Genomic DNA, 14,324 nt, shown 5'->3' with positions numbered 1-14,324 from the left:
ACAAGCGATGAAAAACCAAGGCACATAACTGCCATGGAGATCGTGACCTCAACAGATGAAGAGTCGAAAGGCTCATCAGATGAGAAACCAGAGAACAACCCTGGTAACTCCGAAGCATCAAGCTTCGAAGTAGAGGACCCATACGAAGGACCTCAATACTCACCCGACTCAGAGGGTGCGGAAGTCAACGTTGGGACCATAAGGATGGGCCCAATGTCAGTCGTCGACCACGACGACATAAATTACAAAATCAAACTGGCTGTAGCATGCCAGCTAGAAAACACGGCAGACGAAAAGTTGCCGAAGCCTTGGTGGAAGCACCAAGAAGAGATGCCTTGGGGAAATACACCAAAGTACCCAAGGAAAACAAGGACAAAGGGAAGAAGGACCAAAAGTCCATCGAAACCCAGTCCCTGTCAGGGCACACCCACTTGACCTGCCCCCACCCAGGCCCACCTCACCCGGTACCCCTTCTCCCACCCTGCACCCCTCCTTCATACCCCTTCCCCCTCTACCCCTCTCCCACTTCTATTTCTATTTCTATTTCTATTTCACACGGACGACCTTTCCCTTATATCCATGTATTATTGACCCGCCCGCAATGTGCACATGACATGCCTAGCCCTGGACAACCCCAGACAGCTCTAGGGCGCAACCTAGTGCGTGTGCGTGCAGCATACACCCTCGGAATCCCCCATGGGGACACCCAGGTGACTGCAGCTGTATGCAGGGTGACGTGGCGGACCTCATGTGACCCAAGCTGCATGTATATAAACACACCTGGGGTGGGAACCGAAGAAGTAACCTTCTTCTCAACATTCCCACTTCAGTCTAAGTGGCCAGGGATCGCTGTCCCACATCGGGCCTGCCAGTACGCACACCTGATCCACCCCCTGTGAGGTCCTTAGCACCGGACGCTACGCCCGGACCGCCTCGACCCCGGACGCAACCCTGACAGTCCCCCTTGTTTGATGCGAAATTCCGCATCTCAAAAGATGCGGGAAAATACCCCACAAACAGACTGCTCTCAACAAAGAGAATGCTAACGGCTCACATAAAAATAGCAGGCATAAAAGCCTATGCGCTATTCGATAGTGGAGCCGAAATGGACGCTTTATCGCCGGACTTTGTCCACGCGGTCCACATCCCAACTCTCCAATTGGAGAACCCAGTCATCCTTCAAATGGGGATGAAAGGAACAATATCACAGATCCTGTTTGGAACAAACGTGGACGTTGAGATCAACGGCCACATAGAAAAACACTACTTCGATGTAATCAACATCGACAGATACGATGCCATCTTCGGTGCCCCCTGGTTAAACAAAAACCAGGTAAGCTTAGACTTCCGGTCCCACAAAGTGAGAACGGTGAACAAGGGCAACATAGACACCTTTGGAATAAGCAAAGACCATGTGACGAGATCACACAGATGGAAAACTCGAGCAAGAGCCTGAGAACAACCAAAAAAGAAGCCCCCCTGACAGGGAGGCGGGATTGAAACACACCTCAGGGTAATCAAAAGAAAATACCCTAAAGGTTGGCCCAATCCTAGTCCGGAAGGACTAGAACTTCCAGACATACCACACCTGGAAGGTCTCTCCATGAACAACCCCGAGTTCGAAACACTCAGGGAGTGGTGGAGAGAAAAATTCGAAACCGTAATGGTGCCAGTGCCATTAGAAATGCCTCTCTTGAGGGAGGTGAACCATCGAATCCTGTTGAAGGATCCGAACAAGAAATTTCGGGAAAACACCCCGAGATGTCCTGCAGCACTGCAGGAAGCACTAGCGACCAAAATAGATCGCTATGTAAAAGCAGGATGGTGGTATCCCACAAACAGCGAGCGAGCATGCCCGCTACTGTGCATCTGCAAAGCAGATGGATCTTTGCGCACGGTAATAGATGCGAGGAATCGTAACTCAAACACGATCCTTGACGTCACACCAATGCCAGACATGCGACTGATCCAAGAATCAGTCGCCAGAGCAACATACCGATCCAAGATCAATATGTCGGATGCATACGAACAAATACATGTGGACCCAGACGATGTCCATAGGACAACATTCTCTATGCCCCACGGGACGTACAACTCGAACACGATGCAGCAAGGGGACTGCAACGCTCCCTGCACCTTCCAGCATGCACTGACCTGGGAACTATGAGGAGAAGTAGGCAGACGCCTACACATCTGGTTCGACGATATATTCACCAGCACAAGCTCAGTGGAAAACCACAATAAAGCACTATTGTGGTTGTTCACTCACCTAAAAGGGGCGAAATTCTACATAAGCCAGAAAAAATTCCAGCCATTTGCCCCAATCCTAGACGTTCTAGGAAGCCGTGTGGACGAACAGGGCATCCACACTCAAGCGGATAAAATGGAAAAAATTCGCAACTGGCGAGAGTGTCAGGGGATGGACCCCGGGTCCCCATGACCCCTCTCTCTATGGCCCACAGCCCAACCTGTAACAGCCTAGTCTCAAGGCAAAGAGCTACTGTGGGTAAGAAAGTGAGAAGAAGGTTAACTTCTCACTTTCCCACAGTGGCCCAATATGGTGAAAACTTCCGGGGATACCCGGAAGTCACATGAAGAGTGGGAACTGGGCCCGGAGCATGCGGTGCATGGAGCATGCGGGGCAGAGCGCACATGCGGGTCCGGGCTAGTCAGGGTGTGTGCCCTGACAGAGAGCCAGTAGACCACACAGGAGTCCTAAGATTCCTGGGAATGGTAGAATATCTATCGATATTCATGCCAAATGTCAGCGGTTACACAGGACCACTGCAAACAATCTGCTCAAACAAGCAGACATTCAGGTGGACACCACTCCACCAGAAATGCTTCGATGAGATCAAACGTCTAGCATGCAGGGCTCCGATCCTGAAGCCCGTCCAGTGGAACCCACCAGAAAGCCTCTCAGAAGAAGAGAGGACCAAACTCCACGTCTGGGTCATAACAGACGCATGCCCAGCGGGCATGGGTGCATTAATTGGACAAGGCGAAAGGTGGCAGACTTGCTGCCCGGCCGCATTCATGTCCAAAAAGTTCACCAACACACAATGTAGGTACTTCACCTATGAGCTCGAGGCACTGGGTGTCCTCGAAGCACTCATGAGATGGCAAGACAACCTCATGGGAGGCCGTGAATTCACAGTAATCACGGATTACAAAGCTTTGGAATATTTCAAAGCGAAAAACCACAACTCAGGTAGACACCTGAGATGGCAAGCCTTTTTTGCAAGCTTCAATTGCGAAATAAAATATGTGGAAGGCCACAAGAACAAAGTGGCAGATGCACTCTCACGATACTACAACTCGTCAATGGACGAGGATCTGCATTTCGATGACTATGTGTCAGCGGACATCCATCTGGACAAACATGCAGAAGACATTATCCCCGACAGAATCGAGGAATACGAAGAACTGCTACTAAGCAGTACCCTGAGTAAAAACTCAGAGAGAAAGAGACTCGCAGCGATACACACGAGAAATACCCTAGGGGAAGCTCTAGGGGGGAGCGATAACCTAGAGGAAACTCTAGGGGGGAGCACCCAAAATCTGGAAGAAATCATAATTCCAGAAGAGAACCTTCGAAAACAATTCAAAGAGAAAGACCTCATTGAGGCAATAAAATCTGGATACTCGAAAAGCCAGATCCACCAGGAAATCCTAGAGAACCCGGGAAATTTCAAAAACTTCTCCATAAAAGATGGGCTGATAACCCGACTTGGAGAAGGAGGAACGACCCAAATAGTAGTCCCAAAAGGGAACTACGAAAGGAAGTCCATTCGAGGAATAATCCTCGAGAACATCCACGAAACACTTGGACACCTAGGATCCAAGAAAACAGTGGAAACCCTCCATCGACACTTCTGGTGGAAGTCGATGAGGAAGGATACCCACAAGTTCTGTAGGTCTTGCGGAACTTGTCAAACGACAAAGAAAAGCACCAGGAGAAATCCCGGAATGCTTCACCCACTCCCGACCCCAGAGACACCATGGTCGTCAATAGCCACAGGTCCATTCCCAACAAGCTTGGGATATGATTACCTCTGGGTAATCATTTGTAGGTTGACGTCCAACGTCCACCTAATTCCAATAAAGACAACAACGAATGCACTAGAACTAGCATTTGTATTTCTTCGTGAAGTTGTAAGACTCCACAGTCTACCACACTCGATCATATCAGATCGAGACTCGAAATTCACGTCAAAATTTTGGTGCGAATTACACCAAATACTCGGTGTGCAGTTGAAATTCACAACTGCATTCCACCCGCAAGGCGACGGCCAAGTGGAAAGAATGATACAAAAAGTAGTACAAATACTACGCGCAATGGTTAGACCAGATCAATGCAACTGGGCAGCGAAACTGTTGATGGCAGAATTTGCGATCAATGCGAGCTCGAACACATCGACAGGATTTGCCCTGTTCGAATTAATCTACGGCCATATGCCAAAGATGTGCCTAACAGCACCACTCTCGGACTACCCGGGAGTAAATGACTTCACCCAAAAAGCGAAGGAAAACCTCATGGCAGCACACGACGCGATAATACACAATCGCGCTGCTCAAACAATCCAGGCAAATAAGAAAAGACACCCGGACCCGCCTTTGTGTCAGGGACACGTCCGGGGTGGAGGGGGCCCGGATGTAGCGCCCGGCAGAGGGACCCTCTCAGGGTGCAAAGCGAGCATGCATGCTGGCAGGCCCGATGTGGGACAGCAGTCCCTGGCCACTTATACTGAAGTGGAAAAGGTGAGAAGAAGGTTACTTCTTCGGTTCCCACTTCAGGTACATTTATGTACATGCGGCTTGAGTCACATGATGGGTGCCACATCATCCTCAGAGACAGCCACAGCCATCCGGGTGTCCCCGTGGGGGATCCCAAGGGCATCCGGTGCAGGCACGCATGCTGGGCACAGTGGGGAGCCATCCGGGGTGTCTGGACCGGACGGGTCAATAGTACATTGATGCAAGGGAAAGTGGTCCATGTAAATAGAAGGAATAAACAGGAAGAGAATGGTGGGAAGAGTGAAATAAAGAGAAGGGAAGAAAGAGGAAAAGAAAGGGAGAGAGAAAGAAAGAGAGGGGAGGAGGAAGGGGAAGAATGGGCCGCAGGGTAGCGGGAGAGGTGTGGCCAGGTGGACCGGGTGGACCCGGGTCAGGCAGGTGTGCCCTGACACTTTGAGAAAAGGTGAGCTTGCATACTTATCCACGGATAAGCTGAACCTACCCAAAGGGAGGGCAGGAAAACTAAAGCCCTTATACATAGGGCCTTATGAAATTCTGGAAACATCTCCAGAGATGTCAAACTACATCCTCAAGTTGCCACCACAACTTGAACAACGTGGAATCCACCCAAGATTCCACGTATCCCGGCTCATACCTCACGAGCCAAATGACCAGGAAATCTTCCCAAATAGGGAAGTAAACATATTCTACGATTTTGGGGAAGACCCCGATTGCGAAGCAGTAGTTCGCGAAATCCTAAACCACGCATGAGTTCACAACGAACTCTGGTTTAAGGTCAAATGGGAACTAGGGGACACCACATGGGAACCCCTAGGAAATTGCAATGACCTTGTCCACCTGGATGAGTACCTCACCTTACAAAATGTAAGGGAACCAGAAAAACTCCCTATCAAAGAAGACAGGGAACTCTCGGCATCACTACGCCCCCAAAAACGGAGGCGGAGGAAGTAAAGCCGAGGGACAATGGCCCACAGCCAAGAGCGTGGGAAAGGTCTGGGCAAGTAACTCGCCCGGACAGCCACACCATGTACTAGAGATCACATGGGCTAGGCGAGTAACTTGCCTAGACCACGTGAACCACAGGCTCACATGCAAAAGAACACACAACTGTGGCGAATCCCACACATGCAAGAATGAAAACCCCTCCCACCACCACGAGAAACATAACGATGAAATGTCGTTCTCTGGGGGAGGCAACCCTCGGTTCAATCCAAACAAGCCACCGGACATCGAAATACAACAACCCAGGGAGCAAGGCTCCCCGGAACAACAACAACACCAGGCACAGATAAGCGCCATGGACTACACGATGCACGCAGCACAAATGAGTGCCACAAACCAACAACCATCTGCGTTGCTAACAGGCACCACATACCCTCAGCCTCCTCAGAGGGGCTTCCAACCATATGTGGGGCAAACTGCACTGATGGCACAACAAGCGCCATTCCAGGGGCAGCATTTGCTGCTGCAGCCCCAGGCATACTCCCCAGGGAACTTCCCTGGCCAGATTAACCCCTGGATTGGCCAATTTGGCCCAGGTCCAACAACACCCCAGCCAAATGCAGGCTGGGAATCAACCATCACGTCAGCGGTAGCTGCTCAGACAGGTCAGCTCCGTGAGGAGCTGAAAGAAATGAAGTCCCTTGTAGGAGGGAGATGAGGGAGCGACAGCGGCTCCTCATCCAGACCGTCCAAATGGGCACGGTCTGATAACTCGAGGGCGTCAGAAGATGCCTGTGACCATTGCGCCCACTGGAGGCGTGAATACAACAGAGCATGAAGAGATGCTGAGGGCATCTTCGACTCTCTGAAAGACACAGAGAGAGAAGTCGATCTCCAAAAAAGGGAGATCGAATTACTGAAACACGAGCTCAGAGAGGCACGCGCACTGGCAGACCTCGCTGCCAAACCCATCATGATGGGGGCCTCCCAGGTCAGGGGGAGGGGATACGGTTCCGGGCCTCATGAGGTGTGACCCCACATGGGGACTAGTGCATCAAGGGGTGGGGCACCGACTATCCCGCCACCCCGTGGGCAGGCGACCCTGTCCGGGTTGCATAAGGGCCTGCCCTCAGAAGGGCAAACCCATGTCGAGGGGAAGAGGGAGAGCGGTAGGCAACCGACGGCAGACCCTAAAACGGTGAAGGAGAGAACGAAGGAAGGTCAGTTGGGAGGTTCAAACGAGACCACCACCAAGCTGTTCCCTGGTTCTTTAGTTAGGATGGGGAAGTGTACTAATGTTATTTATTGTAAATATAGTACCAATCCAAGTGTTTTGGCTAATTCTATTTTTATGGGTTAGTTTTAAAGTTCCTGGGAATTGACTTACAGATAAACCGAGCCCTGCGGAGCTGTTTCTTTATTGAAATTTCTTAATTTGTCTAGGTGTAATTCTGTGTAGCATTGTTTTAATTTGGATTTAATCTTCTACTTGGTGAAGTTTCAAAGATTCTAATCAATTAATGGATTTGGATTGTGTCTGGAGTGTCCCTTGAGTTTGTTTTATTTTTGTCTTATTTTATTGCTTGTTTTAACAGTAGCAAAATAACTGTTCTGTGTTTACACTTTGAAATCTGGAGTGTTAACCAGCTCTCCTGTTGAAATATCTACTTAATATTTCTCTCCTTTATTGCTGCCTTTTACTACAGTGGCAATCTTAACTGTATATCACTTTTTCGCACTGGAGTGACAACCAGAAATGCTTGAGAAAAATAATACTCTATTTTCTTACTTCTCTAAGGGGGGCGAAAAGTCGCAGAAAGGGTCTCCCTTTTATACTCCTTGGGTCGCCTTCCTTTTTCACGCTCTACCTTCTATTTACAGGATTTATTTACAGTGTATTTTTCTCAAACTGAATAAAAAATGAAATTTTCATGCTATAGTTCTACTGCACTTGTGCTGCGCTTCTACTGCGGTCAGACTGCGCCTAGAATTCTCATTGTCCTCCCTTGCCTAAGCTATTTTAATGGTTAATTGGAACTTGGCTGCGCTGTATTTGTCGCAGTTACCTATTTCAAATTCCCTATATATACCATTAAATTTGCTATGACTTGATGATTCTGAATTCAAACTTCGCATTACTATGCGTACGGCTGTGCTGAGACCTTCAGCTGATTTATTCCAATTTTATTTAGTGACATTTAGTTAAAATGAGACTGAAATGATAAATGAGTGAATTATTCAGGTTTAAAACTGAAAGAAAAAGTTGCTAGTAGTCAAGAATTACTCAAACAAATGTGTTATAGCTCTCCACTTCATTAGAACATCGTTCCCTAAAATTCCCGCCATGGTCCATCGTAGTTTAGTGGTTTTTGTGAATTTCGTTCATATTCCCTGATTCCCCTTTGTATTATCACATCCTAATCCTCCATATGTATTGTTGGTTGTTATAGTAGGTTGTCCTTGAAGATATCATATTTTTATCTATTTTTATTTAGGACTCTGGACCTCTTGAAGCTGTCTTCCCACGCGTTTTCAGGTTTCTAACTTCATGTCCTTGTATCTCATTCATTTCTGGATGTTTTCTCACGTTCTTGGTATCATAAATTTTTATTTATTCCCACCTTTCCAATGGTACTAAGATTGTGTCCTCTTTCCTGGTATTTGTTGAGTTAGCAAAGATTCGCGCACACATTCGGTAATCATGTGTGTCGTTCCCATAGTCGTTCGTATGCGGGAGCTGTTTTCGTTTAATTGTTCGGGATTTATGATATGCATGGGTGTTTATTTCTTTCATATGGGCTTCTGTGATTTATTTCAGATTTTTCCCTCATGATCTAAGGTTGTTTTGCACTTTCCATGCTTTGTTTTGACCAGGCTCTTCCTTATTTGGACGGAAATTGGTCTTCGCAATCTGCCGAAGTACGGATCTCGGTGCTGACAGCCGGTTCCCTGCGCATCGCCACCCTCCCGTGTCATTATACATGATGCGGATTTCTATATTCCCGCCATAGGTATAACTTCACAACGGCTGGACCGTTTGGGCTGAAAATTTGCATAACTCTAGTTCCCCATTTTTAATAATTTCTGTGTAAATTTCGTTGTATGTTTTAATTATGGATCCTATGCAAACATTGTCTTTTCCCTGAGCTCGGACTTTTGATGTCGCTATTCCCGTTATTGGATATCTCATTAATGCATGATCCTTTTATTATGAAACTTTGGGAGGATTAAGTTTAGATCCCTTCCTTTCTAATGGGCTATCAAGCTTGTCTCGGTCGTTACTAGTTAATCTTCACGCTTGCCTTTTAGACATTGTCCTTGTTTTGCAGGAGTTTTAGTCATATCTCCGTCGTTTATGGGTAGTTTCCCCTGTAATTACTCTCATTGGTTCCGTTTGGGGGACATCTACATTTCCTACTATAAACACGACCTTGACTTTTGCATTAGTTCCTGAGGAATCTTTGTTCCGTGGTACTTCCATCCTTGGCTACGTGTGCAGACATGGGAAAGTAGTTTCCGTGGAGGTTCTCTGATTATTTTTATAGTCAAATCTTGGTCGATTGTCCTAATTCTTGGTTTAATATTTGCTATAAATTCCCCCGAGAATTCCGTCTCGTTGATGGTAAGCTTGAAGTATTTTTGCTATTTTTCCTTCTTTCGATTTATTGTGTATAGTCATAATAATTCGTAAAAATTCGTAAAATTCGTTAAAATTCAGGTCCTTCTATTTTCTCATATCTACTTGTCGTATGAGGTTTTTGTGATTTATCTGGCATATTTCCATAATGGGTTTCCATAGTGTGGCCGTTATTTCTCCTACAGCGGGTCCGGACGCGGGTCCGGGTCCGGGCTAGTCAGGGTGTGTGCCCTGACAGGGCGAAGTCGTTTACTCCCAGGTAGTCCGAGAGTGGTGCTGTTAGGCACATCTTTGGCATATGGCCGTAGATTAATTTGAATGGGGCAAATCCTGTTGATGTGTTCGAGCTCGCATTGATCGCGAATTCCGCCATCGACAGTTTCACTGCCCAGTCGCGTTTATCTGGTCTAACCATTGCTACTACTTTTTGTATCATTCTTTCCACTTGGCCATCGCCTTGCAGGTGGAATGCCGTTGTGAATTTCAACTGCACACCGAGTATTCGGTGTAGTTCGCGCCAAAATTTTGACGTGAATTTCGAGTCTTGATCTGATGTGATCAAGTGTGGTAGACCGTGGAGTCTTACAACTTCATGAAGAAATATGAATGCTAGTTCTAGTGCGTTCGTTGTTGTCTTTATTGGAATTAGGTGGACGTTGGATGTCAACCTACAAATGATTACCCAGAGGTAACCATATCCCAAGCTTGTTGGGAATGGACCTGTGAAGTCCATAGCTATTGACAACCATGGTGTCTCTGGGGTTGGGAGTGGGTGAAGCAGTCCGGGATTTCTCCTGGTGCTTTTCTTTGTTGTTTGACAAGTTCCGCGAGACCTGCAGACCTTGTGGGTATCCTTCCTCATTGACTTCCACCAGAAGTGTCGACGGAGGGTTTCCACTGTTTTCTTGGATCCTAGGTGTCCAAGTGTTTCATGGATGTTTTCAAGGATTATTCCTCGAATGGACTTCCTTTTGTAGTTCGCTTTCGGGACTACTATTTGGGTCGTTCCTCCTTCTCCAAGTCGGGTTATCAGCCCATCTTTTATGGAGAAGTTTTTGAAGTTCCCCGGGTTCTCTAGGATTTCCCGGTGGATCTGGCTTTGCGAGTATCCAGATTTTATTGCCTCAATGAGGTCTTTCTCTTCGAATTGTTTTCAAAGGTTCTCTTCTGGAATTATGATTTCTTCCAGATTTTGGGCACTCCCCCCTGGAGTTTCCTCTAGGTTATTGCTCCCCCCTAGAGCTTCCTCTAGGGTATTTCTCACGCATATCGCTGCGAGTCTCTTTCTCTCTGAGTTTTTTCTCAGGGTACTGCTTAGTAGCAGTTCTTCATATTCCTCGATTCTGTCAGGGATAGTATCTTCTGCATGTTTGTCCAGATGGATGTCCGCTGACACGTAGTCGTCGAAATGCAGATCCTCGTCCATTGACGAGTCGTAGTACCGTGAGAGTGCATCTGCCACTTTGTTCTTGTGGCCTTCCATGTATTTTATTTCGCAATTGAAGCTTGTGAAGAAGGCTTGCCATCTCAGGTGTCTACCTGAGTTGTGGTTTTTCACTTTGAAATATTCCAAAGCTTTGTGGTCTGTGATTACTGTGAATTCACAGCCTCCCATGAGATTGTCTTGCCATCTCATGAGTGCTTCGAGGACACCCAGTGCCTCGAGCTCATAGGCAAAGTACCTACGTTGTGTGATGGTGAACTTTTTGGACATGAATGCGGCCGGGCGGCAAGTCTGCCACTTTTTGCCTTTTCCAATTAGTGCGCCTATGCCTGCTGGGCATGCATCTGTTATGACCCAGATGTGGAGTTTGGTCCTCTCTTCTTCTGAGAGGCTTTCTGGTGGGTTCCACTGGATGGGCTTCAGGATCGGAGCCCTGCATGCTAGACGTTTGATCTCGTCGAAGCATTTCTGGTGGAGTGGTGTCCACCTGAATGTCTGCTTGTTTGAGCAGATTGTTTGCAGTGGTCCTGTGTAGCCACTGACATTTGGCATGAATATCAATAGATATTCTACCATTCCCAGGAATCTTAGGACTCCTGTGTGGTCTACTGGCTCTCGCCAGTTGCAGATTTTTTCCATTTTATCCGCTTGAGCGTGGATGCCTTGTTCATCCACACAGCTTCCTAGAACGTCTAGGATTGGGGCAAATGGCTGGAATTTTTTCTGGCTTATGTAGAATTTCGCCCCCTTGAGGCGAGTGAACAACCACAATAATGCTTTATTGTGGTTCTCCACCAAGCTTGTGCTGGTGAATATATCGTCGAACCAGATGTGTAGGCATCTGCCTACTTCTCCTCATAGTTCCCAGGTCAGTGCATGCTGGAAGGTGCAGGGAGCGTTGCAGTCTCCTTGCTGCATTGTGTTCGAGTTGTACGTCCCTGTCAGGGCACACCCACCTGACCCGGGTCCACCTGGTCCACCCGGCCACACCTCTCCCGCTCCCCCGCTGCCCATCCTTCCCCTTCCTCCTCCCCTTTCTTTCTTTCTCTCTCCCTTTCTTTTCCTCTTTCTTCCCTTCTCTTTATTTCACTCTTCCCACCATTCCCTTCCTGTTTATTCCTTCTATTTACATGGACCACTTTCCCTTGCATCAATGTACTATTGACCTGTCCGGTCCAGACACCCCGGACGGCTCCCCACTGTGCCCAGCACATGCGCCTGCACCGGATGCCCTCGGGATCCCCCACAGGGACACCCGGATGGCTGCAGCTGTCTCCGAGGATGATGTGGCACCCGTCATGTGACTCAAGCCGCATGTACATAAATGTACCTGAAGTGGGAACCGAAGAAGTAACCTTCTTCTCACCTTTTCCACTTCAGGTAAGCTAGCATAGTTTTCCCTTTCAATAATAATTCACCTTTTCCACTTCAGTATAAGTGGCCAGGGACTGCTGTCCCACATCAGGCCTGCCAGCACGCACGCTCGCTTCATGCCCCAAGAGGGTCCCTCTGCTGGGCGCTACATCCGGGCCCCCTCCACCCCGGACGCGTCCCTGACAGTCCTGTGGGGTGTAGAGAATGTTGTCCTATGGACATCGTCTGGATCCACACGTATTTGTTCGTACACATCCAACATATTGATCTTGGATCGGTATGTTGCTCTAGCGACTGATTCTTGGATCAGTTGCATGTCTGGCATTGGTGTGACGTCGAGGATCGTGTTTGAGTTACGATTCCTCGCATCTATTACCATGTGCAAAGATCCATCTGCTTTGCAGATACACAGTAGTGGGCATGCTTGCTCGCTGTTCGTGGGATACCACCATCCTGCTTTTACATAGCGATCTATTTTGGTCGCTAGTGCTTCCTGCAGTGCTGCAGGACATCTTGGGGTGTTTTCCTGAAATTTCTTGTTCAGATCCTTCAACGGGATTCGATGGTTCACCTCCCTCAAGGGAGGCATTTCTAATGGTGCTGGCGCCATTACGGTTTCGAATTTCTCTCTCCACCACTCCCTGAGTATTTCAAACTCGGGGTTGTTCATGGAGAGACCTTCCAGATGTGGTACATCTGGAAGTTCTAGTCCTTCCAGACTAGGATTGGGCCAACCTTCAGGGTACTTTCTTTCGATTACCCTGAGGTGTGTTTCAATCCCACCTCCCTGTCAGGGGGGCTTCCTTTTTGGTTGTTCTCAAGCACTTGCTCGAGTTTTCCATCCGTGTGATCTCGTCACACGGTCTTCGCTTACTCCAAGGGTGTCTATGTTGCCCTTGTTCACTGTTCTCACTTTGTGGGGCTGGAAGTCTAAGCTTACCTGGTTTTTGTTTAACCAGGGGGCACCGAATATGGTGTTGTATCTATCGATGTTAATTACATCAAAGTAGTGTTTTTCTATGTGGCCGTTGATCTCAACGTCCACGTTTGTTCCAAACAGGATCTGTGATCTTGTTCCTTTCATCCCCATTTGAAGGACGACTGGGTTCTCCAATTGGAGGATTGGGCTGTGGACTGCATAGACAAAGTCCGGCAATAAAGTGTCCATTTCGGCTCCACTATCGAATAGCGCATAGGCTTTTATGCCTGCTATTTTTATGTGAGCCGTCAGCGTTCTCTTTGTTGAGAGCGGTCTGTTTGCGGGGTATTTTCCCACGTCTTTTGAGATGCAGAATTTCGCATCAAACAAGGGGGACTGGGTTTCGATGGATTCTTCCCTTTGTCCTTGTTTTCCTTGGGTACTGTCACGGCCGTGCATTCCGGCCTGTTAGCTGCCTGTCCCGATGCTGCCCGAGCCCGTTACCGCTATGCGAGCATGAGTGTGAGCCCCGACCTCAGCCCTATCCTCCCTGAGGACTCCCTGCTCACTTCTCTGCTTGCCCATAGGCTCCCCTACACTTGGCCAACTCCCCCGCTGCTGCACCAACCTCCCCACCCTGAGTCCGCCTCCGGCACCGTGCCCAGCGTGACTCCCCTACCCCGCCCACTTGGCCCCTACAGGGCTGCTATCATCCCCACGCCCGACTCCGGCCCAACTCCAAGTCCAGCGCCGCTACGATACCATCACTGCTATCACGGCCCTACACTCTTTCCTTTATTTATCTGTTATTGTTTGTTTTGACCCTTGGTCATTGCCAGCCGCTATGCGGCCAACCCCGCTCCTTATTCTTGTTTGCTTCCGGACCCTTCGGCCTCCGGCCCGGGCCCGCTTCCATTCATTTCTTCCTCCTATATATATCCTGTATGATACTTTATTGTACCTTAGCTCGAATATCGATGTGACCACGACCCTAAGTCCTGACCCCAACAAGGCAACCCCAGTGAGTCTGAAATGAGGGCCAAGAGACAGCTAGGGGGCACAGCACTCCCTTTAGAGTTGCTGAGGCCAAATGCCCTACCCTCGGGCCTTGTCTAAGGCATCGCAGCCATCACGGCCAATAGCGGCCCGCATCGGCGACCTTCGGTGCCGACCCCAGACCAGTGTCTAACAGGCATCGTCTTCTCCTATCCTTGGGAGAAGGATCTCCTTGGCATCTCTGTTGAGTCGCT

The sequence above is a fragment of the Cantharellus anzutake genome (assembly GCF_015039405.1).
Source record: "Cantharellus anzutake strain C23 chromosome Unknown EI90scaffold_17, whole genome shotgun sequence".
In the NCBI taxonomy this organism is placed as follows: domain Eukaryota; kingdom Fungi; phylum Basidiomycota; class Agaricomycetes; order Cantharellales; family Hydnaceae; genus Cantharellus; species Cantharellus anzutake.
This window is presented reverse-complemented; position numbering follows the sequence as displayed.